The following is a 27,685-nucleotide window of genomic DNA, read 5'->3' as shown; positions in this document are numbered from 1 at the left end:
GCAAGAAATTTGTTTAGAACCCATACAATATTAAAGACTACCATATTATAGGTAGGGCTGTCGATTAATCACAGTTAACTCATGCAATTAACTCAAAAAAATTATCTCAATTAAAAAAATGTGTCGTGATTAATTGCACTATTAAACAATAAAGTACCAACTGAAATATATTAAATATTTTTGGATGTTTTCTATATTTTCAGTTACAACACAGAATATACTGCTCTCAGTGCTTACTTTATATTTATTTTTATTACAACTATTTGCACTGTAAAAAAAAAAGAAATAGAATATTTCAATTCACCTAATACAAGTAATGTAGTGCAATCTCTTTATAATGAAAGTTAAACTTACAAATGTAGAATTATGTACAAAAAATAACTGCATTCAAAAACAAAACCATGTAAAACTTTTAGAGCCTACAAGTCCACTCAGTCCTACTTCAGCCAATCACTCAAACAATTGTGTTAAATGTTTTTAATCGATTGACAGCCCTAATTATAGGACACATATATGCACATCCATATGCTGATGCTACAGGGACCCACAGAATACTCTAATATTAAAAAGGACATTAAGTCAAACTTAGTAATATCATATTTGTTTTCTAAATTATGGCTTGTTGCCTGCAAAACTGAGAAAACATTAAAATTGCATGGCAGTAACTAAAGTGTTGCATTTTAGCGATTAAATGTAATTACCTGCATAAAAAACCAACATAATGTGAATATCAATAATTAAATTCAATATGTTTTCATTCTGAATACTCTCTTAATATATAAACCTAGTATATAATCTCTCCCTTAGAAAGTGATACATATTGTGAATAATAAGAGCTGCATGCAAACAAAAAAGATACCTGATCCATTTATACCACAAAGGTTTCAGAAGGTAAACGTGTTTTATTAATTAACATCCTGTAGTGAGGAGAAGGGTACATTTCCTATCTTCTCACTTAGAACCTGATCCACTTCCTATTAAAGTCAGTGGGACTTTTATCACTGAATTCAGTGGAAGCAAAATCAAGTCTTTTGGACTTGAGCCCACTGAAATCAGTCTTTCCATTGGTTTCAATGGACTTTGATTCAGGACTTTAGGGCAGAGCGCTGAGCTCCTCATACAAGGTGCTAATCCTCCACTCCTACTGAAAATAATGGTTTGGAAGGCTTCAACACCACACAGTATTGGGTCCTTCATTTCTTGAAGTTCTCCAAGAGCAACCCAGAAACTGAGCATTTTTCTTTCATCTCTAATCAGCAGCTGGTGACAAAAAACAAACTGATTTTACAGCAACATGATAAGCAGCCTCTCTTTCATCTCTCTCTACAAAGAAAGCTTCATTCAGAGATATTTTACTAACTCAAGATGCAAAAATGTAAAACACAAAGGAAACATTTACATAAACTCACTAGCACTAAGAAATGAGTTCTATTCAACTGTCACAACTAGGCTGGGATATCCCTGCTAGTACAGAACTTCAAAAAACTACATTAGGGCAATCTAATGAACATGTAAATGGGCAGGAGTTGTTACTAAACAGCTCTTTATCTGTTAAATATGTAAATATTAGTTAATAGCTACGGTGCCAATAGATGGCATTCAGGAATACAGGTTTTGTAAACCGAACTAAAAAAAACACTTATTGCTCACTGCAAACGGCTTCAGCTGTACAGCTCTTTACTTCATCTTTTAAAGAGTGTTTCTGTGTACTTCAGTGGGCACTGGCCTTTTCCATCTTTTGCTTATGTAAGAAGAGTCTGAATGAGCTCTCCCCTGACATCTAGTGGTGAGCTGTGGAAAAAGACTTCAGAAGCTGATCTCATTTGCATGGACACGCCCTCTTTGCCTAGGTGTTCAGCATGATGAGATTGCTTGCCCAAATGATCACTTGTGGTTGCTGTTGGATCCTCAGTCTCCTTGTTTTTGGGGCAGGAGTAATAAAGGATTGTTATCCTTGTTGTGTGAATTGAGGGCAGCAGAACTGTACCTGGCATACCCCGATGGAGGGACTCACCCTCAACTGAATGGCACTCGCTAGGCAGGGGACATGGGTTCCAAATACCAATATGTTGAGAAAAGGGGTGGGGGATAGTTACTTGTACTTGGTGGTGTGGGTGCTGTTTAAGGACCTTAGGCACCATTTGATCATTTCTTTCTCCATAGTATAATAAAAGAGCTAATTCAGATGCAATTGAGAGAATTGTTACATGCTGCAGAGCTGGTCACTGATATCTAGGTCTAAGTATTAGACCTACTTTGAGACAGTGTCTCCAATGCAAGAGACTGCTCACTGTGCACCAGCAGTGAGGCTCCCCCACTAACAACTTAAATCACTAAGAGCTGTGTTAAGTGGGGGGGCTGAAGACATCTTGGTGAGTGGCCAGCTGGGCAGCTGGTGGAGAGGTGGGGCAAGGGGTCAGCAGGGGGGCTGGTGGAGAGGGCCAGAGCAGAGCCATGCAGAGGGGTGGCAATCAGCCATTGGGGTGATGAGCGAGTGCCCGAGCAGTGGACCGTGTAAGGTGCCTCTTTACCCCACTCCCCGCCTTCCACACAGGGTGGGAGGTGAACTCTGTGGATGAACCTCTGGCCTCTGGGGCTGCGCTGGCCAAGGACAGCAACTGTGAATGGGGTGCAGAGAGGCAACGGGCATGTTAAAGGAACTTTTAGGTTGCTGGACTTAAGAAACTGAGGGGAAACTCACTTTGGGGGAGGGCTCTTTTGCTCATGGTTTGTGTTTATGAACTCTAGTTGCAGTGTTTTCCCAAATTAATGCGGAGTTACTTCCCTCTTTTATTAAAAGTTTTTGCTACACTCAGACTCTGCTTGCGAGAGGGGAAGTATTGCCTCTTAGAGGCACCCAGGGGGTGGTGTGTAATTGTCCCAGGTCACTGAGTGGGAGCTTGAGCTGGTTTTGTGTTGTATTGTTGAAAAGGAACCCCTAGATACTGAACCCGGCCCTTGTTTCCACTGGCTTCACCTGGCAGAAGGGTTACACTTACGCCAGTCAAATTGCTGTAAGCTTTTTGAAGAAATACTACGATTACTTTTTGGCATAATCAAACTATGACCTGAAGGTTTCCTCAACCAAAATCTCCATCTGAAAAATTAAAAAGTGTATCAGCAAGATGGCAGAACCTGGAAAAGAGAATATATGGGTGTTCAAGATGATGCTACATTATACAGATTCAAGCTTCTCAAGTAACAGTCATTTTCTTGAGGAGTTTTTTTTTCTTGTCAGTGGACAAATAAATCATTGGATTTTATTTTCAGTATTTAAATAGTTTAACAGATTATTTAAATATATTCCACAAAATAATTATTTGCAAATTTCTTCACTCAATGAGAAGAGATTATTCAGAGATAATGCTTTTAATTATTTTGCCATCTCTAACACAGAGCTGCAGCGTAGGAATGCTGGGTATCTTTGTCAAAGACATTTCATCAGTAAATTTGGAAACAGCTCTCACTGAACAGGTCCATGACTCATTTCTGCAAGAAGCAAAATCTTTAACATTAAAGAATCCCATATTTCCCATATCAATCCTCAATATTGCACAGTTGATACCTCCTGAAACAAAATAAGGTTTCCCTGGAGAAATTGTAGAACAAAGGTAGGAGAAAACACAGTACAGTTGGGTTTTGGTGCAATAATCTAACAAAATAACCTCCATTTTACTAAGTCCATAAGCTCTAAAATCAAGTATTTTTTTAAAAAAACTGAAGAAAATCATACTTCATTATTTATTATCATGAATATTTTACTGAACCTGAAATTGCTGCTAATGTAATTCTTAAGCTGTAAGTACACGTTAGAGCTATCCAAACCAGAGTTGCTCTGTCTTTCCAACATGATGAGCCACAGAAAAAGTCATTTATATGGTCTGCCTTACAAGGCATGGAGGGCACTAAGCACTTTATAAATTCTGGTGCTTAGGCTGTGATCCAAAGCTCACTGAAGTCAATGGAAATATTCCTATCCACTTCAATGGGGTTTGCATCAGGCTTTAGATTGCAAAGTTACTGTGCTAAGCAATATGGGATGGACATGGAAGCTCAAAGAATTACTATGTGATTTATCATAGAGCCATGTGTTTATTAAAAATAAACATTGCATGGGTTTTGCAGGGCTTAGATAGTGTTGAGATGGGCACTTAAAAAAAAGCCTAAGACAGACACAGAAACACATAAAATAATAAATCAAAGGTATATAATCAAAGCAAATCTAATTCTTGAATGTGTGCTTAGGTTAAAAAAAAACCCAGACATTTGGAGGACCACTTGTTTGCCAGAAGGGAGTTTGACAGTTCTGTAGTTTATATACAGTAATCTATTTTTGGTATATATAAAATTTAATAAAGTGGCATGAGATCTTTTTAATATCAAAGAACTGCTTATTTTCCATAGTAAAAGTATGTAGTTAACTGATGTTACAGAAACCATACATGATACTATACAAACTTCAGAGAATTAAAATGTACTGAGTAAATTAATCTGCTCAGTCTTTAGAGTCATGCAAGTTCTCACTTTATTATTTTGTGCTGAATAAGTACTAGAGAGTTTTCATGGTGCTTTAAAATTCTCAAGTTTAGAGGTTGTAACAGCTGACTTATGAATACACTCTTAAAACAAATGTAACTAGTGAAAACATACAATGTAAATAAACAGTGATAATCATGTAGACTCCGAAGCAAAATAAGCTAAATTGATTCATTCTCTAGCTGTAGGTATCATATCCAGTGTTGTACCCAGGGCTGCCATGATGCTCTAACGGTTTTATACTATGCTGCCATAGATTGCACCCTCATTCAAATCCTGACCTCAGTGCAGGCAGCTTTCTCAGACCATGCAACAAAGGGTGAAAAGCCAATTCCACTGAAATCAATGGGCATTCTGCCATTGATTACAGTGAAGATGGCATTTCACCCACAGTTCTTTGTTGCACTGTAGCATCTCCTTCTGGCCAACTGATGAGCACTGACAGGCTCTGGAGGAAGTCACATCCAACCCATTTTGTTGTAGGGAGGATGGAAGCAATGACGAGATTTGGAAGATGGGATGGGGAAATCCCTCAAAATAAACATCTTTTGTTCCAGGTGGATTTCCCAAATCCCACACTCTACTTATTAAAGTGGCTAAGTTTGGAAGGGTATGCACCTTGTGGAAGAGTAGAAGAGTATGCATCTTGTCTTCAGAATGGATTCATTATGAAAATAGAAATGCATGAGCTTCGAGCTGTGGAAGGCCATTGGAAAGTTTCAGGCTCCCTGCCTGCCTCTAAACTTTTAAAAGAAAAATAAAATGTTGAAACTAAATGTTCTGAGTCACTTGGCAGAAAACATATAGAAAAGAACCTTTCAAATAGTTGTCTTCTCTTTACTGAAAGCTCGTCAGGAGCTCACAACAATCATTTTTATAGCCTCCCTGCAATCTAGAAACCTGCAGGCAGTGACCTTGCTACTCTTCTAGAACAATCCCCTCATGATCCCTCAAAAATCTCCTCTGCGTAAGGACCAAGTAATCAGCCCCCCTTTTTTTGGCAGCAAAATTTACAGGGACCAAGGGGGTAGAGTGATTTACACACATAAGCCCATAGGTAGGAATCAGGAGACGGAGAGCTCCTGCCCCCTCCAGTCATTTCCAGCCACTACAATTGTCTGAGTGTAGATCCAGGGACCCCCTCCTTTGGTCTACTACCTTGATCCCCTTCTACATTTGACTATTCAGATGTTGTGTGGAGTCCCCTACGTCCCAGTGCACAGAAGATCTAGAAGTCCTTTGCACACTATTTCACCCATCCATATTGTAGGACATAAGATGTGTGGACTTTCTACCTTGGCCCCAAACCCTTAAACATTCTTGAATGGCTAACACGCTCCACCATGCCCAGAAATGACAGCATTACAAGAAAAAGTGTTTTACAATTACAAGCATGAGGAATGCATTGTGAACTACATTTTGGCCATTAATTTTGTATTATACCACTATTTTTTCCCCAGCAGTCAACAGAACATAAACACTTTATGAGATTTTTATTTTGAATTCCATGACATGTGCTTTCAGGTAAATGTACAGTAAAAGTTGAAAGAGACACCAGCCTAATATGAGCTCAAGCATGTCGGAGATGCAAATAACTTATTTTGGTACCGTGAGAAGTCAATTACACTTTTCTATCAAAGTGCTCATGAAAGATAATGGATTGACAACCCTGAGGCTAAAGTTCTCTGTCTACACACAGCAGATAGAATATTACCTTATTCAAAAATTCAGTGGAGCTGATGATGGATATAACATTGTTTCTACAGCTGTCTCTGACCCCACCTCCAGTTCTCCCCATGGGCAAACCCTAAACTGAGGGCCCTGTGGAGTGGATGAGGGAACAGGATTCTGCTGAGACAAAACTGGCTCCTTCTTCGTCCCTGGTTTCAAATATGTTGGATAATCATAGTCTCTACTCAAAAGGTGCAATAGGGCCCTTTGTTGTTACTACATTATTTATTTCATGTGAGGACACTAAACATGTCCTCACCTTTTCTATGCAAACCCAGGGTCCCAAAATCCTGCATTCCTTGTGTACTCAAAACTCCAACTGAATCCAATAGGCATTTTGGTGCACAAGACATGCAGAATCCTGAGCCACACCTTGTTGGATTTAATTTTCCTTTTTTTTAGAAATAGAAAAATATTTTTCCATATGTATATATACATAATTATATATACACACACATACATCATTAAAATATCTCATTTACTGATTCTCAGCAGCATTACTTTCCATCTTGAACTTTTGTGAACCCTTGCCCAATTCAAAGAAATAAAATGACAGTTGTATTTGTATTACATATGAACTTAAAAGAAAGCACCAGCTCAGTGACAAAGAATTCTATTACTCTAGAAAAGCAGTTTTAAGCCATTTATAACATTGTTTTATTATGTAATTATTTCACTGATTTTCGCCTCCCATTATTTAATTACAGATTGGGTTATTTTTTGAAATACGACAAGGCTCAGGACATACTTTGAAAAACAGTTTTAATACCTATAATTGAGGAAAAAGGGTAAAGTATGTTGCTGTTTATGGGGACACTGCTGCTTTGATTATTAATTATTATTATTTGCATTAATTATTACTGAGTGTTCTATAAACAGTGTGTACTACATAGACTTTTGTCTACAGATAGCTATGTGTCATTAACAAGAAAATTGGAAAGCCTTACATGAGCAGTTCACTTTATAATGATAATATCCTTCATATAATTACTTTAGATAGTATGACAGGAAAGTTCAACTCATCATTTTAAAGGTTTTTCTTTTTAAGTCAAGAAAATAATTTCAAACACAAAACATACATATCTGTAAGTATTCATCAAGCAATTTGTTTGTTTTGCATTATGTTAGATGTGCCTCAAACCTCAAGTAAGGGTTTTAGCCATATGCTGCAAAACAAGCATAGCATTTCACAGATAGCAGTTTGGTCAATTAAGGAGCCATACAGTTTATCAAAGGCCCGATCTAAGGCCCCTGTTGGCTTCAATGGGCATTGGAGAAGGTAAAACCTTAGAAGTTCAGGTACAAAATGACCCTGACATGGTCCTTCAAGATTCTGTTATAACTGGAAAGCTGCACACAGAATCCATGGACCCTTCTGCAAATGCCAGGCAAACGAACAGTTAACAAACTACTGATATTAATTTCCCCCCCCAAGAAACAGAATAGTTTTCCATAAATCAAAGCACTGCTTCAAGAAAATGAACACACTGTTTGCCTGCCTGTTTGAGTATGCACAATTCTGAGGTTACAATCACTTTTCCAGGTGCTATGACAATAAAAATAAGGGTGTTTCCTTGTTCCTTCTGTAATTTATATGACAAGTGTCTGACTAACACAAGCTTTATGGACCAAATTGTGGTCCATCTTATGTGGTGCTTCCTGGTATGCTCCAGGGACAGAGCAACAATGTGCTGTTCCTGGCTCAGGTCTTGTGGCAAAGCCACAATTAAACCCAAGTTAAGGGTGTGATTGTGATCCCTTTACTCACATTTACTAATGCCCTCATTCCACAGGTAGTCCCATGGACTTCAATCACACTACACATGACACTCCATGTGAGCAAGGTTATTGATGATGCAAAATAACCAAACAATCCAAAAACTTCCTCACATGCTTTACTTTATACAGATCCCAGAGTGTTTGAAAGAAAATCTGAATTTTATTATTTTCAGAATTAGAACACTGTTTTCAAACTTAATCTCTTCCTCATTTTAGCATTGGGGGGAAAAGTAGAACATAGATCATCAGGGAAGCATAAAAAGTTATTTCAAACTGCTTCTTGAGTCACATGCTATTACTAGCACAGAGATGTAATTGAGAGAACAAAGGGATATAACAATAGTTGAAAAACTAATGTATTATATTAGTTGATATGAAAAAAATATAGTTAAATAGTTCATTTATCTGATAAAGAACCTTATTTCCAACACTAAAAGCTTATGTTCCTGATACATTATAACTGAATATTTCTCTCTCTCTCTCTCAGTACTATACACCACCATGGAATTAGTACATGTCCCGGGGTTTGGATGCAATAATAAAAAACAAGCAATTTTCTGGTCTTAGTTAACTACTGTTCAAATAAGCACTGCATAACAATAAATCTTCCAACAATCACCCATACAATACTGTTTTGTGCATAATAAGTACTTACTTTTATGGGCTGAGTTGATTTTAGAAGGAGAGATAACATAGAAGAGCCAGCATCTTTCTCTGTAATCAGACCCACCAGGATGGAGCGGTTTGTGTGAGCAAACAGACACCATCTGAAAGGCTTTCACTTTGTTTCTTGCACAAATGCCTTTCTTGCAAAGAGAAGTTAAAGTTTGTTACATGGCCTTGAAATAAGTGCCTACATGTGAGTTCACACTGCGGATTTGACCATCTGAACCTGGGAAGACTCCAAGACCCTATCTGTGCTGGGCTTCAAACATGAGTTACAAACGTGGTCTTAACACAGTTTGGCCCTGTCAACATAGGAAACAAATCATACAGTTCCTTAACTACATTCCACAGATAAAAAAGGAGACTCCCTTCCCCTCTGGTTAAGCACATACTAACTGCAACATGCCACTGGAAAATAACATTACTGAAGTACTATAGGAATATACTGCAGGAAAGAATCTCATACCTTAATGGGGATGAACTAAAGGCCTCAATCTGCCAGGCGTTGAGCACCTCCAGCAAGCACAGATTTCAATGGGAATTGAAAGAATTCAAGGACTTTGCTGGAGGTGTTCAGTGCTAGGCGGAATGACCTCATAGGTCTTTCCCATTACTAGCTTTTATGGAGATGAATAAGGAGAATGGCTAAAGCAGAGGACTTTGTGAAAACAAAGCCATCAACTCCTGACATTTTCCATTGCAACACTGCCTTCTCTTTGTAAGTCATTTTGTAGAATAAAATATTAAAGGAAGTATTTTTGGAAAATAAATTGTAAAGGGCCTTTATAGAGTCCCCAAGCTTCTCAAAGCAGAAAAGACATTAACCTGTGACATGATATGGAATACATATTGTGGTATTGGCTTAGTCTCATGTGGCTAACAGTTCAAATGATATGACATGCACCTTTGAGTAGAGCCTAGCACAACAGGCAGCAGCAACATTGTCTATTTTCTAGAAGGCACAAATTCAGTCTGGGATTTGACTTCATTTGTCACAGGTAGAGAGAGTCATATGATAAAGTATTTCCAATGAGCTGCAGATTCAGGAAGTGCTTTCTCTGCCTTGTCACTTGCACAGACTTCATTAGCTACACTATTGTACTAGTGACAATCATATGTAAATTCCAGATGACGTTTTTGTCTACCCAACCAACCACCCAAAAATGGACCCTGAAAATACCCGTGAATAACAATCTACTCTTCATAGATTTTCAGCCCAGGCAGCAAGGAATAAGTTTTCTATTTACAGTATGGCGTATGGAGCTTTAATGACTGTGGGCAATATACTGTACCTTTCAGATCTGGAAATTGTGCAGCACAGTTCAAAAGGCTTATCAGTTAGAAGCAACTGCAGCTGGAGTTGGAACGGAAACTGAACTTAACGAGTAAAGTTGTAGCTTGTCTACAAGGACATTTCACAGCACTAATGTAATAATTTTGTAATTTTATTTTCTTGTTGTGATCAAATTAAAGTCAGTGTGGCTAAGGTAAAAAGCATGATTCATTGATTGGATTTTGGGAAATATTACACTACACAAGCTTTTGTCTGTAAGGAGATGACGATAGGGGAGGACTCCGTTTGCTGTCCTTTGAGGAGAAGCAATACTGGAGTATTTTACTGGCATTGAATCAACCTGTAAAATTATTTATGTTACCTTTGTACATATTGTACGCGTGACTGCCAAAATGTACACAGTGAAAATAAGAAATTTTAAGTGTAACGTATTTAACAGGATAACAGAAAATAAAGAGTAATCTTATGCATAACAAGATATAGTTTCTGAATGTTTGGGAGTGGGCTGTTCATTTTTTTTCCCTTGGAAAAAAAATTGTTTTTTCCCTCTTTCTCCAGGAAGAACAGAATGATCTACTGTGTGTCTAGGTTAAAAATGGAATATACCACAAATAAACATTAGCATGAGGTTTCAGAGAGTGTATATTTGGGTATGGAAGGTCAATAATATTATTATTAATTATTTTTATGTGGGTAGTGGCTAGAGGCCTGTAGCCCACTGGGCTACTTTGCCTTTTTTATATTTACTTATTGACATTATATTCAGCAGTAATGCAAGAAACCTACAGGACTGTATCCTGTAAGACATTAGCTTCAGCAGGTTAGCATAAGGCTTGAGGCTTATGAACTTTGAACAAATAAACTTTGCACAGACAAACGGCCCAACAGAAAACCCCAAGTATTTGTGAAGCTGAAAATAGAGTTTAAGGGGAAGTTCTGACCACAGGTACACGTAGGGTGGCCAGATTAAACGGAGAAAATATCAGGACACATCGGGGAAGCAAAAACAAAACAAAACAAAAAAAACCCCGAGTGGCCAAAGCTGCAATATCGGGACAAATGGTGTCCCAACCGTGCATTGGCCGGGACGCAGGACAAAGACCTAAAAATCGGGACAGTCCCGATTTTATTGGGACGTCTGGTCACCCTAGGTACATGAGTCAACCACAGTAGTGTACTGGCAATGATCTGATGTCCATAACAGGTACATGAGATACATCTAAGGCTAGCCTGCTTGCTTGCCTATATATCTTTTCTTATAAGTTTCTTATTTTCTTATGGGTTTGATTATTTGTTTTATTATAATAGGTTTATATTAGAGTATGTTTTGGCTGTAACACAAGGGACCTGCAGGCCACATCCTGTATGTTGAGCTAAGGCAAGGTTAGCATACATATGTTTGGGACTTTTCACCTCGATAGATGGTGATGAGTTGAAGCATAAGATCCATATATGGCTGTGACCTTTAACATAGAGGATGCATTAAAGCAGGCTGGCATTGGGGCTTTCCTAATTTCATACCTTTTAAACTTAACAGGTATACCACAACTTGGAACTTGGAAAGAACCAAAATAACCAGTTAGGGCAGAAATAACAGATGTGATACCTAACCACAAAAGATCCACGGTAATGAATGTAAATATATGCTAATAAGTTGAGACATGCATTCTAATTGTGTTATTGCACAATTGCAATATCTGCAGTATCATTAACATAATCAATATTTACAAATGTTCACGACATCCGATAGTTGGTCCTATAATGTATACAAGTAGAGCCTGATTTTATGAAGGTTTTAGTGACATATGTAACATCATGAAATTGGGACTTAGGTAAAAAAGTGAATTTGGATAGGAATTTCAGATTTGGGGCTTTGAAAGTCCAGGTTTACCTGTATTTTGAACGTAAAAATATTGTGCTCTGAATAATTTCTGAATTCTGCAGGAATTATTTCAGGATGCTGTCAATGAGATTTAGGCCAAGATTAAAAATAAAGATGTCTAAAATGTATGCTTCAAAACTCATATTTAGTTACATAAATAAGCGTTTTGAAAGTATGCAATACCCAGCAGCTCCCTTGTGGGTGGCTCAGCACTTTGGAAAAGTCAAGCCACTTGCTTAAATCTTGATTCCACAATGCAAGTAGGGCTCCACATGGATGCAGGGATCCACCATCAGGGAACTCAATCCAGGATTGGGGCCCTAGCTTTAGGCATCCATTTGTGATACTCTTGGCCCTAGAACTGTACCATTACTGGAGTAACAAAGGTGAAAAAACTTAGAGAAAGCTGATGGATAAATGGTCACAGTCATAGATATTTAAGAAGAATCAAACTGATAATTCACTATGAGAAAATACCAGATATTTATATTAACATGTATTTGTACTGAAGCAGGAAAAAATTCCTTCTTTTACTGACAGACTTTCAGACAATTTATATGAAAAGCAAGGTAATATTTAGAATATTAAAAAATATCTGTTAATACATGAATTGTAAATAGTTTTTCCAATCAAAGATGTCATCATCAAAGCCAAGAAAATCTAAGAACACCTCTGCAACATGGCAAAGTAATCAGGATTACATACGTTCTGCACTTAAGGCTTTTTTGAAGACTGTTTTTCATAAATTCAGTACTACCTACTGACTTGTTTCCTCAGAAGTTAATATATCTTTAAGAATGCTTAATAAGGACATTTCCATACTGAGATGTCACCAATAGCTTTTTTTTTATAGAAGCCTGCAGTTATTCTGTTAAAATGCAACAGGATTTAAATGTGTAAAATAATTGAGTTGTGGTGTAGCATTGACATTTCAGAGCCAATCCATTCTAGGACCAAATCCTCTAATGATGTAATTCCACTGAAGCCAATAGCATTACAGCAGCAGAAAATTTGTACCATTATTTGTGCTGCACTTAAAAGGTGTTCAGTATTTTATGTGATAGATAATTTGACAGGCTCCTGTCCTTAGGAGTTTACAGTATAGACTTTAGGCATGACATAACAAATGAGGGTAAAGAAGAATGCATGGGGTAGGGATGGACAGTGTTGGATATTGCACGACACTTTTTAGAGATTTTCTAAAAATGAGTGTTGTGAATCAGTTCATTTCTCTACAATGCCTCTGTCGGTCATATTTAAATCATATCTACTTACATCCCTCTCATTTATTCAAGAAAATATTTTAGTATGTCAGAAGGCCCTACAGATGCATTTGGAGGATTGATTAATTTATTTCATTCGCCAGGTGCAACCTTCAATTACCTAAATAACAATGCCAATACACCCTTTTGAAACTTTTTCTTAACATCTTTCTGAATAAAATTGAGTCATAACTTTGTACTCTTTAAAAATAGAGAAAAATAAAAACAAAGTAACTGCAACAAGAACATTAATATAAAGCACATAAACAAAGAAAATACATCCATTTAAAGTGGCTGGCAAGGCCATAACTTTACAATAGAGATTCTGTAACCCCTAGGGCAGGAAGCCTAAAAACAAATGATCCGTTTTCATTTTCGGATACTGCTACATCTGGTTTCCATGCATGGTCCAAAGACTGTAGACTATCAAGTTCTTAGCCAGGGCCTCAAATACAGTTGCTGACTGAAGCACCATGCAATTATTCATTCTTGTTTGAAGATATGGGGTTGCTGCTGCAGACCAACTCCCTTCAGTAGCAGCTGATATTTAGGCTATTGTCCATTCTCCAGGATAGATATTACCTGTGGAATTGAGAAATTACCTCTACTCTCAGTGTAGCCATCGGTGGTGGCGGTCTAAAAGATGTTAGCCTGACGGAAGCGTGTCTATAGCAGAGAAAACCACAGATGGGACAACCCCATTAACTGTCCACTACTCTCTTGTATGCCACTCCTGGTGCCTTACAACATGGCTGTGGATACAAATGAGAGTTCTGCACAAGGATTATGGTTTTGTGTAAAACAGTGTTAACTCTTTGAGGCACAAGAACTTCAAAATGCTATAGACATGGCAAAAATGCAAAGCAAACTGAAAGTACAAGAGCTTCAATTTCTTTTATCCTTTAAACGAAATAAGATGTACTTTAGTTCTTCCCTACAGCAAAAATAACTAACAATCTGCTTCACCTCATAACTCAAATACAAGTGCTCCTAATAGCCTGCTCCTTTCTTTGCCTATGCCTCAAAGGTTCCCAGTAATTACTCATCAGCTGTTTAGACAAATAGCCCCAGAGGCCAGTTTGGTCTTAGACTTGCTGCATTAAGAAAATTCTATGGTGCCATAACCAGAGTGACAGAACCAGTGTGTATTCACAAAATGTTGGTATTATGAAAAGGTATAAGCTAGTAATTCAATATCATTCTACAAGCTGGTGTTTCATTTGGCTTGCTGAAATATTTTTACTTTCTTAAAAGCTCTTACCATTTAATAACACCATAAGAAAATGTGTAAAAGACATTTATGTATAGTACACACTATTTGATTTTATTGAGCATTCTTCATTAGACTTATTACAGCCTTTTGATGACTACTCTGGAAACCTTAATATTAATTAAAATTGAAGTGTTATTCACATAAAATACTAGCAGTCATTACTGAAATGTCAGGCTAGTTATTAAAGTCATAACATTATTTAAACCTTTTTCAACTTCCAGAGAAACAAGAAATTATTGTGGCTGTCAGTCAAGGAGGCTTCCTCTAATTGTTATCTGCCTTGTATCTCAAGGCTCCAATTCCCTACAGATTCTCTAACAGAGTTTTGATTGCAATCCCTATTGTATTCAGTTTTGGTACTAATGGGATACTGTAATGCTCAAATTAAAACAGAATTTCAATAAGACAATTGTATAAATAGAATTTTAATAGCAGACTCGCTGAGTTAATGTTTCTGACCAACCAAGTGGCTTTCTTATCTATACATTTGTGTATTGGTTACCACATCATTATATGGTTTCGCTTTCTCCTACTTGTTCCAAATTAAACTAAATTTCAACTGAAGTAAAAAATGCACCACATATCTATCTCTTTCTGTGTAAGTCTGTTTCAACTCAAACAATCTTGATTTTCTTTTCTTTGTTGTTGTGGTTTTTGTTTTTTAACATGGCTATGGAATGAAAATTTGGAACACAATTTAACTTCACAGGTGGGCGAAAACAACATTCATCAAGTGAAAAACCTTCTATGGCTTATGGAATTCCAATTACCAGCTTGGTGCAAGACCAAGAGTAGATCACTTAATTTGTCTGTGCTTTAGTGTCACCATCTACAAAAAGAGCATGAAATAATAGTTACTTAGCAACTCTTGCAGGCTGCCCTACAAGGCAGCAACATGCTAGACTTGGGGTTCGGATAAGTGGTTTCTACTCTCAGCTCTGTCACTAGTTTGTGACACCTCAACCAAGTCACTTCACTGCTGTCTCATCTTTCCCTCTTTCTCTGTCTTGTCTATTTGTATTGTGAACTCTGTGGGATTATGTGTTGGTACAGCTGGTACTCAGGTACAACTGTAATATAAATAACAAGGAGTTGGTATAATACACACTACCCTCCCTGATAACCACTGTTTTTATTCCAAGAGGACCTGAATGGGGATTGTTTTTGATGCTATGGGGTTGCTTTGATTTCAGTTCCGATATAGACACTACTGCAGTTAAGAAATGTACTCCTGGTTTCCACGGTGGCATCATGGGGCTGATCCAAAGCCCACAGAAGGTAAATGGAAAGATTCCCAGTAACTTCCTTGCACTGCAGTAATAAGTCACACGCTGTGTAGCCCACCACTTCTATATTTAAAGGAGATATCATAGAATCATAGAAAAACAGAGTTGGAAGGGACTCTGGAGGCCATCTAGTCCAACCCCCTGCCCAGAGCAGGACCAATCCCAACTAAATCATCCCAGCCAGGGCTTTGTCAAGCCTGACCTTAAAAACTTCTAAGGAAGGAGATTCCACCACCTCCCTAGGTAACGCATTCCAGTGTTTCACCACCCTCCTAGTGAAAAAGTTTTTCCTAATATCCAACCTAAATCTCCCCCACTGCAACTTGAGACCATTACTCCTTGTCCTGTCATCTGTTATCACTGAGAATAATCTAGATCCATCCTCTTTGGATCCACCTTTCAGGTAGTTAAAAGCAGCTATCAAATCCCCCCTCATTCTTCTCTTCCGTAGACTAAACAATCCCAGTTCCCTCAGCCTCTCCTCATAACTCATGTGTTCCAGATCCCTAATCATTTTTGTTGCCCTTCGCTGGACCCTCTCCAATTTCTCCACATCCTTCTTGTAGTGTGGGGCCCAAAACTGGACACAGTACTCCAGATGAGGCCTCACCAGTGTCGAATAGAGGGTAACAATCACGTCCCTGGATCTGCTGGCAATGCCCCTACTTATACACCCCAAAATGCCATTGGCCTTCTTGGCAACAAGGGCACACTGTTGACGCATATCCAGCTTCTCATCCACTGTCACCCCTAGGTCCTTCTCTGCAGAACTGCTGCCTAGCCATTCGGTCCCTAGTCTGTAGCAGTGCATGGGATTCTTCCGTCCTAAATGCAGGACTCTGCACTTGTCCTTGTTGAACCTCATCAGATTTCTTTTGGCCCAATCCTCCAATTTGTCTAGGTCCCTCTGTATCCTATCCCTGCCCTCCAGCGTATCTACCACTCCTCCCAGTTTAGTGTCATCCGCAAATTTGCTGAGGGTGCAATCCATACCATCCTCCAGATCATTAATGAAGATATTGAACAAAACCGGCCCCAGGACCAACCCTTGGGGCACTACGCTAGATACCGGCTGCCAACTAGACATGGAGCCATTGATCACTACCCGTTGAGCCTGACAATCTAGTCAACTTTCTACCCACCTTGTAGTGCATCCATCCAGCCCATACTTCTTTAACTTGCTGACAATAATACTGTGGGAAACCGTGTCAAAAGCTTTGCTAAAGTCGAGGAATAACACGTCCACTGCTTTCCCTTCATCCACAGAACCAGTTATCTCATCATAGAAGGCAATTAGATTAGTCAGGCATGACTTGCCCTTGGTGAATCCATGCTGACTGTTCCTGATCACTTTCCTCTCCTCTAAGTGCTTCAGAATTGATTCCTTGAGGACATACTCCATGATTTTTCCGGGGACTGAGGTGAGGCTGACCGGCCTGTAGTTCCCAGGATCCTCCTTCTTCCCTTTTTTAAAGATGGGCACTACATTAGCCTTTTTCCAGTCTTCCGGGACTTCCCCCGATCACCATGAGTTTTCAAAGATAATGGCCAATGGCTCTACAATCACATCCGCCAATTCCTTTAGCACTTTCGGATGCAATGCATCCGGCCCCATGGACTTGTGCACGTCCAGTTTTTCTAAATAGCCCCGAACCACTTCTTCCTTCACAGAGGGCTGGCCACCTCCTCCCCATGCTGTGCTGCCCAGTGCAGCAGTCTGGGAGCTGATCTTGTTCGTGAAGACAGAGGCAAAAAAAGCATTGAGTACATTAGCTTTTTCCACATCCTCTGTCACTAGGTTGCCTCCCTCATTTAGTAAGGGGCCCACACATTCCTTGGCTTTCTTCTTATTGTCGACATACCTGAAGAAACTCTTCTTGTTACTCTTAACATCCCTCGCTAGCTGCAACTCTGGGTGTGATTTAGCCTTCCTGATTTCATTCCTACATGCCCGAGCAATATTTATATACTCATCCCTGGTCATTTGTCCAATCTTCCACATCTTGTAAGCCTCTTTTTTGTGTTTAAGATCAGCAAGGATTTCACTGTTAAACCAAGCTGGTTGCCTGCCATATTTACTATTCTTTCTACACATCGGGATGGTTTGTCCCTGTAACCTCAATAAGGATTCTTTAAAATACAGCCAGCTCTCCTGGACTCCTTTCCCCCTCATGTTATTCTCCCAGGGGATCTTGCCCATCAGTTCCCTGAGGGAGTCAAAGTCTGTTTTTCTGAAGTCCAGGGTCCGTATTCTGCTGCTTTCCTTTCTTCCTTGTGTCAGGAATATCTAATAATAATATCTAATCTAATAATAATATCTAATAATCTTGTAGTTCTGTCCGTTTTCATACAACTGTTTAGAGCACAAGAACTGCCATACTGGATTAGACCCATGGGCCTTCTAATCCAATATGATGCTCTCACAGTGGCCAGCATCTGATATCTCAGAGGAAGTTTAAAAATATAACACAGTTGGCACATATGGGGTAATCCTATGTTTTGGATCCCATGTACTCATCTCTTCTTTAGCTAAATTATGTTGTATACAATGACTCAATTCTGCTCTAACCTTTACAGAAGGAACAAAAATTATTAGCAACCACTTGTAGAATTAAAACCTATTTTAAAATACTTTACTCATTTTTTTTAGCCTTAAATCTTCTTCAGTCTCTGCAGACCATCACATGCTTTGAAAGTGCAGAGATGAATGCAGAAAGATTAAATGTTTTATGTGACCTACAACAATATGCGGAAATTTTCATTATTATGTAAATTCAAGCCGTGAAGCCAATGGATTTATTACAAACCAGAAACTAAATAAAATCTACCTTGACATGAGATCTGGGCACTAGCAGCTTACGTGCTGCATCTATACATTTTCATCTGCAAAAAAATATTCAGGCACAATAAAGAGAGAACCGTACCCTGGATGTAAATTCTAATCTCATCAGGCCAATTTTTGGGGTCCCATACTCATGTGGACAAGCAGTTCATTGTAGAAATTGTTTAATTAGAGTCAATGGAACTACTCATGTGAGTAACTATAAGTGTAAGAGCTTCACAGTGTGGCCCATATTATCATCAAAATCCCAGACTTTTGAAACAAGAATGCTAGTTACCAGACTAAAAAGAACAGGAGTACTTGGATTTCTGCTGTCCCAGCCAGTGCTCATCACCTTATTAAGATGCACACATTTAGAAACATCTACAATTTTTGCAGTCTCTCAAATGGGACTGCTTCCAGCCCACCCTTAATTACAGACGAGAAGGGAGGACATTAGCCATGGTGAAACAGGGCTGAATGGCTGAACACAGCTCATCATTAAAGAGATACCTGGACCAGTCATGATGGTCATAAGAACCAGTACTGGTATGGATATGAGTGGTCTACCCATCTTAAGAGTTAATGTAGAAAGAAACCTATTTTCAACTATTGGAAATTTGCAAGTCCATGTGTTGGGCCCAATTCTGCAATCCTGACCTGGACAAAATGCCCATTAAAAATGAATGGGGAGTTTATATCCAGAACCAATCAAAACAACAGGATTAAGCCCATGAAGTTTAATGAGGTGGTTAACAATAAAAATCACAACCTAAAACTTTCCAATACCACAATAAATACGTTTATGAGAGATCTAGAGCCAGGTACTCAACTGGTGTAAATCATCCAAGTTCCATGAAGCTGCTTCACACCAGCCAAGCAAATGTCTCAATCTTTTTTAAAACACTGAATCTGGAGTTAGTTTACAGCAGCTCAGGAGCTGAAACTAAATCTGTTTGTTTTTAAATGAGATTTTATTCCATACTATTTTCTATTAAAATATTACAAAAGCACTTGTGATGTGATTTGACCAACTAGACTTTCATCAGGGGAGAAAAAGGACAAATGTCTAATATAGTAAAACTAGCAGAAATTAATGACAGTTTCAGATTCATCCAGTCAAGTAAACTAGTGCTTTTATCTTGCACACATTCTTTAATGATGCGTTTAATTACTTACAGTGAGGCTGGTTTGATATTCAGCACAAAGAAATTCATAATGATCACATACTAATCTTTATATTCATAATGGAAACAAAATAACGGAATCATTTTTTTAATACTTACTGAAGAGGCAATAAATAAGTTGGGGCAAAATGTTTGCAGTGCTGAGATGATTTTAAAGCCTATGGATAACTAAAGTATTTATTTCTTTTAGTCAGACTACTTCTAAGTTCACTGGTTGCAGCAATTTTTGTCACTTTCCTTACTGTTTCAGAGTAGTAGCTGTGTTAGTTTGTAACAGCAAAAACAAAGAGGAGTCTTTGTGGCACCTTAGAGACTAACAAATATATAAAATAAATAAATGTGTTAGTCTCTAAGGTTCCACAAGGACTCCTCATTGTTTTTCCTTATTGTATTTTCCCAAAGCAAGGCCTCCAAGACCAGTGTTTTAGATCCTGATACTGCAAGGTGCACTGGGCAAATGGACCCTGGCACCCATGCAGAGCCACAGTAGAGTAAATGTGATAGCGTGTGCTTGCAGGGGTTACTTCTCACAATGCACTGTGCAGAATTGTTAGGAGGCCACAGTGCCAGAAAGCAATGCTTAAAGAAAGGACATCTATCCCTCTCTATAGCTCTGTTGGGGGTTCCCATGCTTCTGGGCAGTGTAGCTCCAGCAGGAGCCATGCTTCCAATAGCTTGGTGCAAGCGGCAGATACTGATTAGGGGTTAATAATGCCACAATTGCCTCCCATGCAGTAGACATCCTGTACTGTGGCTGATGTACTGTAGGTTGCAGTACACCTTGCTGCCACTTGGGGAGTTCTGGTCCCACGCCACTTGCAGGTAGCACAGGGCAGAGAATACAGGCTTCTGTGAGACTTTTCCTATTAGCCCCACAGAGACAGAGGACAGCACTCTCTGCACTCTCATTCCTTCCCTGCTTCCTCTGCTTATCCTTATCCAGGTCCAGCAATGCTGTTGTCATTTTTTGGTGGAAGGGAAGGATGGGCCTCTGGTCCTGGTGGCAGTGGGTTTCAGGTGTGTGGGAGGGGGGAAGGAAGCATTCTGAGCCTGATAAGTGTTCTGAGCTGGGAGCATTGGGTGCAGGCATTATGAGCCTGTGAGCGTAAGATGATGAGGTTTCAGGCCTGAAGGAGCACTTAGGTTAGATGCGGGAGAGGAAATGTTCTCAGCCTGGGGGATAGCAGTGTTTTTGAGGGGCATTTGAGCAGGTGGGAGGTTGAAGAGGTTCTGAGCTGGAAGGGGGAAAAGTTGCATTGGCAGGATTAACTGCAGAGAGGAGCAGAGTCAATTGATGAATAAGGGTGTTGGTGTATGGGAGTGGGTCGGCTAGGGCAAGAGTGACTGGAGAGGGGGAAGCTTGCACTGGGGAAAAATTCGGGGGAAAAGGATAAATACTGTTTTTTTCCATTTTACCTTTTATTGTTAAGTGTCCTGTTTTTTCAAGCCTCTTTTTCTTTTCAAGTATCAGGGGGTAGCCGTGTTAGTCTGTATCCACAAAAACAACAAGGAGTCCGGTGGCACCTTACATAAGCTTTCGTGGGTAAACACCTCACAGGTGCATCTGAAGAAGTGAGGTTTTTACCCACGAAAGCTTATGCTCAAATAAATCTGTTAGTCTTTAAGGTGCCACCGGACTCCTTGTTGTTTTTCTTTTCAGTGCCCCACCTCCCTCCTCTACAAAACATTTCCCTGTGACCCAGTGGCTCCCTCTGACCTCAGTATGCTAGCCACTTTTTCATTTTCAGTATATCTGAGGAGGTGAGGAGAGAGAGACAGGCTGCTACATGAAGCTCCACCAATTATTTGGGGCACCAAACACCACTAATCTGTCCCCATATGAGTACTCAGTAACAGCCACAAAGGGTACCTAAGAGGATTTTTCACATCTCTGCTCGGCTCAGTCCTGTTCTTGCCTTCCAAGTTGCACTTACTAGCAGTAGAGCGATATTGGCAAGGTCTTAGGCAGGGGGACGGGTGCAGAAGATTTAGCACTCCTCTCACATCTGATTGACAGGGGCTGGCTCTCCAGATTAGGGTCTCCCTCATGTATATTAGCAGAAAAGACAATCTAACCTCAGATTTTAAAAAAAAATCCGGTATCTGTTGAAGATCTGAATTGATTGTGTTATTAGGATATTATCTGCAATTTATACCATCCTTAAATTTATTCTGTTCATAATGTAAACATATTAAAAATGCCAGTTACAAATGTATAACTGGTGAAATCTTTCCCTTTTTATTGTATGTACTTCAAAAAATAGCCACAACAACCACAAAAACCCAAATCATAACCCTTATAATGCCCTTTAAAAACATTAATGTTATTTGCGTAATTGTAAGTTAAACCTCATTTGAAATGGTCCACTTTTCCCCATAAACCTGAGGTTTGTATTCTACCCCATTTTTGTGATTCAGCAAATAAATCTTTGATGTTTTCCTCTGGGGTGAGGATTTTGTAAGTCGCTATGACAACTGGAAGAAAATACACTAAGGACTAACTACCAAAGGGCTTTAAAGTGTGTACAATGAGGAGTCAGCAGGAGGTGTGGTGAAGTCACCAGATTCCTCTTTAATAGTAATTTGGATATACAAATGGCTAGCAAACACAGTATTGCGGATTTTTATTGACCCCAAGGTTCAGAGTGTTCTACTTGAGCATTTCTACATGTTGCATAGGCTTGACAGAATGTTAAAGATGTGTTCTATGACCTTTGTTATGCCCAATAATCTTCATAGTTAAGCCATTCTCTCTCTAAGCCAACAATATTTACAACTTAATTTGAACAAGACAACTGGTTTTCCGTAACTGAGTATAAAAAACTAAATGTAGCAAGTTAGCAATATTAAGAATTATGAGGCTAATTAATTGTATGAAAATATAGTCTTGGCTTGAGGTAGTTTTGGTTATCCCAATAGGATGGCATACTATGGAATACAAAAATAAAATGATGGTTCAGCAGGAGTTTACTAATTCAGCGGTTTATATAATATGCAATATATCATTGCTATTTTGCTATAAGACCAAAATAATTTCAATTTTCACATATTCAAGAATAAGAGGATTCTTTGAAGGTACTTCACAATCATTTTTCCCCTGAGTTTTTAAGATGAAACCTAATATTGTCGATTGCTCTTCACAACAGCCTCTTCTTTCACTCCTTACTCTGTCAAAACCCGCATTGGTTTAAGCTTCCCATTGATTGGAACTACTGCATTTAACCTCATATTGGTGATGTTTTGTACATTATTCTTTAAGTATTGCATCAAAGCTCCCAGTGCTTCTGTAAAAATAGAAATGGAAGGTATGACAATCTGAAATATTGCAACAAATACAAAATGAAGTCAGCAGGAACTATATATAAGGCATTACCCTGACAATTAACTACCATAAGATATTCACACCAGGATATGCCTGGCAGTAGCTAGACCTTCAAGAAATTTGAGTGTTTTAAATGGACAATTATGCTCAAATCAATTTTCCAATTTCAGCTACTAACAACTAAGATGATTGCAGCAGAAAAAGCCATGCACAATAAACTTTCCCTAGTGAAAATGTTCTTATTCACAGAATAACTGTAGAATTGTCCCAGCAAGGCTCAGTATATAATGGACTCTGCATCATATGTTCAATGAAAACATCAATAGTTCACTTTTTCCTATATAAAATATCTTTTAAAGTATATAAATATATATTTTAAATTCAAGCATGTAATGGTAGGGAGAGCTTGTTATCCTCACACTGGATTGTATTTGTTTTTTTTAGTATACACATTCCAGCTTGAAACATGGGCCTTTCATTTTCACTGGATAATGTTACATACACCTACTTGTGTCCTAGTCTTTTTAATTAAGAGCCAAATTCTGGTCCCATTGAAGTAAGCTGCAACATTTCTACTGATTTCAGTGAGACTAGGCTTTGGCCCATTCCAGCCTTGACACCCTGTAGTGGCACGTACAGCTCTGACATCCACACTTTAATGGGTTTGCCTAGGCATCAAATGGGCAGGGAGTTTGACCCCCTATAAGGCCTCCAGCATCACAGCTTCACTGCCTGATATCCCACTTCTACACATGTAGATTCATGCCTAATGGACCAGGCTTTTGGTGATACTTACTAGTAGGTAGATGATGCTATTTTTTGCCTACCCTCAATCAAAGGGCAAGTCTACATTACAGTGCTACAGTGGTGCAGCTGCACCAATGCCGACAGGAGAGCAAGAGGTGGAAGCTATAGCGGTGGGAGAGCATCTCCCACCAACATAGCACCAGCGTCGACAGCACTTAAGTCGATATAACTTGCATCGCTCAGGGTGTGTGTCTTTTTCACACCCTTGAGCAACATAAGTTACATCAACTTAAGCGATAGCGTAGACCAGTCCAAAGTCAGGCAATTTTAGGTCTGCAGAAAGCGGAACAGATAGGAACTTTGTCAGTCATCTCTCATTTTATTTAGACATTTTTATTTATAATCTTAACAGACAGAGAAGGAATAACCCTAACCAATCTTCCATTTCAAAAGGCCATGCCTTCTGTTCCTCGCCTTTCTAACAGCTGGAGGTACTTTAGTGGCATGCAACAAGGCCATATGAGCCTAGAAAATAGACCCAGGAAATTCAAATATACACAAATAATTAATAGTATTACTTCACAAAATCCCAATTCTTCAAAATTGTTAGTTACCCCGGAAAAAAAAAACAACTACAACAATATCTCTATCTCATAATCAACCACTTCCTATATTAGCTTATGCCTGTAGTTCTGCTTTCCCCTACATTCCCTATCAGGTTGTATTGATTATTTCTGGATTGTATTTTAAAATGTATCTAGCATATTGACTTAACACTTTCTTTCTAGCTGCTTCCTAACAGAGTTGGTTCATTTTGTTCTATATCATGACTGCTCAAATACAAGCTCAACCTCTTACACCCCGAAGACAACAATGAGAAGGTATTTTAATTATTACAAGGATTACACAACTGGTAACTTTTGCAGAACCGTTTCTGTAAGCTAGGTTGTCTCACATGAATCTATGCATGGAAAGAACCCTGTGTACATGTAGCTCTCCCACAACCTTTGGGAATTAGGGGGAATTTCAACCTGCTCTGTAGCACCATGCTCTATTTCTAGATGCCATGAGGTCGGGGATCCTTTGAGAGGAGTGGCTGCTATGCACACTGTCCTCTCTCCAGACAATAACCAGTCTGTTCAAGACATAATCAAGCTTCAGGCCCTATTTTTTTGTGCAGAACCCCTATGTGCAACAGAAATGTCCTTGTAGAAATGGGATATCAGGCAGTGAAGCTGTGATGCTGGAGGCCTTATAGGGGGTCAAACTCCCTGCCCATTTGATGCCTAGGCAAACCCCATCACCTGAGAGAACAGTGGTAGAAATCATGCAAGAGTAACTTTAAAAGTTTCCCTCCCAAGCTTCTCCTACGGGAGTGGGTGAACTAGTCCTATCTGACTTTATATAATAACATGAAAATGTTGTAAGCTTCATGTCATGGATAGTAAAATGTCAATTTTCAGGACAGAGCCTTTAGGCACCAAGGATGAAATTCATCACGTGTACAAAGGGCTTTTATAATGACCAGGGATTGAATTGGGACATCCACAGCTGAAAGCATAAGCCTCAATACCTCTAGCTACAGGAATAATTCCCACAGCTGGAAGCTATTACAGACTCATATTCTGTGTGGTCTGGGCACAGTGGGGTAAATGTACTACACACAACAATGGATGACTCTTGTGTGTCCTGCGCACCACTTAACCCTGACATAAGCCCATTATTAAGGGCCAGAGTGGAATGAATACAAGGCTTGTCTGAGCTTTCTGCAGTGAGTGAATCTCTCTTAAACCATCAGAAAATTTGGTACTTTGCCTACATCACAAAAACATGTTACAATTGGCAATCTCAGTTTACTAGTCACCTGTCACTTGGATGCCAGAGGTATTGCAGATCAAGCAGAAGATGAAATAGTCCCTCTGTGTGCAATAAGGTTGCACAGTGCTTACTGACGTTATACCTACCTTCAGTTAGTGCTACCCAATTCTAACGTATGAGAACTGGAGCGTCCACTCAATTATCTATTTTTTAAAAGAACTGATATTGTAACATATCTTAATGCATACTACTGTATCGCTATATTGGACCAGATTCTCAGCTGAGGTAAACCGGTAAAAGGTCAATGAAGCTATGCTGGCATACACAAACTAAGGATCTGGCCTATAATCTATGGGAAATTCACACAATTTTATAAATTACTGTCTTACAGACTTTTGTTCAAGAGTGTAATGTCATGTCCTGTAATAATACAAAATAATGTAGACAACAATCTTGCACTGAGTGATTGACAGGATGATCTAACAGATATATTTCCATCTCTGACTTCTACAATTTAGGCTTAGGATCAGATATTTTAATATAAGTTTCAATTGCGACTCAATTTAAAAAAAAAGCTTTCAATGGCACAAATTTGCTTTTTTTATCTGAAGAACTAGAATTTAAATTAAAATGTTGACTACAAAATAAAAACATCAAATTTAGTCACTTGTGTATCAACAGAAGAGAAATGCTAAACTGCAGTGAATTGTATGCTGTACATATTTAGCTTGTTGCTCTATTAAAATACAGCAAATCACTGAAGCTTGTCTTCTGGTTTGTGTTGTGACTAGAAACACAAAAATTACAACCTTATAGAACACTGTTGGACAGTGTTTGTGTGTGTGTGTGTGTATATATACATATATATACACACACATACACACAAATAGGCATTTTATATAAAACAGTCAGACACAAGTAAAACTCCCCACCCCCATCCTGCTGATTTTTGTCTGTCAAATTTAAAAATTTGCAAGTGGTGATGTAGAATGGGGCACCATTTTACAAAGCATGGGTGAAAATTCCCAAAAATCTCTACATAAAGCCCAGGGAAGGAGGATATTAAATGAGCTAGACAAGGAGCTGCCTATAACCAAGACCATAAACAATTTCTTTGTGTAAACATGATAACTGTAATTTAATTTCTATGCCCATTCTTTTTTTTTTTTTAAATCATAGCTCATTTTTCCATCTAGGGATGGATACCTTTGGAATAGTATGGATAACCCAGAAAGAAAATAGTGTAAAATCTTCAAGATTCACTAACCCTTTTAAACTTCTACTTCTCCCCAGGAAAGACAAAAGGCTCTTTTTTGTTTTTGTTTGTTTGTTTTCCAAAACCTCTTTCTGATAAGAATAACACTCATGCAATTGGGAGAAACAGTACCATGTGACCTAAATAACATGACTTTTACTGCTGAGGGTGGAGCAGTTACAGAGAGACCTCCGAGCAATCTATAGGGTAGAAAATGTGTTTGCAAATTATTTGACTAAAAATTAGTAGAAATCACAATGTTTGTGGACTTTCTGTAAGCAACAAGCAGTCAAATTTCTCAGGTACATTGTTTTCCAAGCTCTAACAGATATATACATTTATGCATAAGTAAACATTTATATTTACATAGGCAGAGTTTAACTTTCATCTAATCACATCTGGCCTTCACACTGTCAAAATGGTGACCTTGCTACCAAGAGCAGTTCTAGCCTTGTTTTGATGTGGCCAGGAATAATGGAGACATTCATTGCTTTCAGATCAAGTCCTGAATCTGTCACATGTGGGCCCTGATTTATTCCCACGTTCACAGGAACATGTGTGATTTTTATCAGAGGGGAGATATTTGACCCCCTTACTCCTGCCACCAGGAATGGCATCACTTTTACTTTGAAAGATACTGCCAAGGAAATACACTAAATGACCACATCTGCAGGGAACTCTGGACACGCTCCATATCTGACTGGAACAACTCATTTGTTAGCTTGTGCCAGGTGTCCCATAGGCCCCAATAGAGTGGGGGTTGCTGGAAGTTTGAGTTGTGTTCTGATCCAGACAAACTTTCTACAAGTGGTGGCTGCTGGTGGGT

At 38.8% G+C, this 27,685-nt stretch overlaps 1 protein-coding gene and 1 long non-coding RNA gene across 45 annotated transcripts in view; both read right to left on the bottom strand.

Moving 5' to 3' along the window:
* NRXN1 (neurexin 1) overlaps positions 1-27,685 on the bottom strand; it is a 1,224,094-nt gene that overhangs the window by 804,571 nt on the left and 391,838 nt on the right. The gene's annotated exons all lie outside the window — the stretch shown is intronic.
* The window catches only part of LOC122465221, a 95,475-nt gene continuing 90,036 nt past the window's right edge, over positions 22,247-27,685 (bottom strand). The window contains exons 2-3 of the long non-coding RNA XR_006289898.1: positions 24,221-24,311; positions 22,247-23,001 (exon numbers count right to left, since the gene is read on the bottom strand). This is a non-coding gene — a long non-coding RNA (uncharacterized LOC122465221). The remainder of the gene's footprint in view (positions 23,002-24,220; positions 24,312-27,685) is intronic.

This window comes from Chelonia mydas, chromosome 3 (genome assembly GCF_015237465.2).
Source record: "Chelonia mydas isolate rCheMyd1 chromosome 3, rCheMyd1.pri.v2, whole genome shotgun sequence".
In the NCBI taxonomy this organism is placed as follows: Eukaryota; Metazoa; Chordata; order Testudines; family Cheloniidae; genus Chelonia; species Chelonia mydas.
Note: the sequence above shows the minus strand (reverse complement) of the source record. Positions and strands in the feature narration are given on the sequence as shown.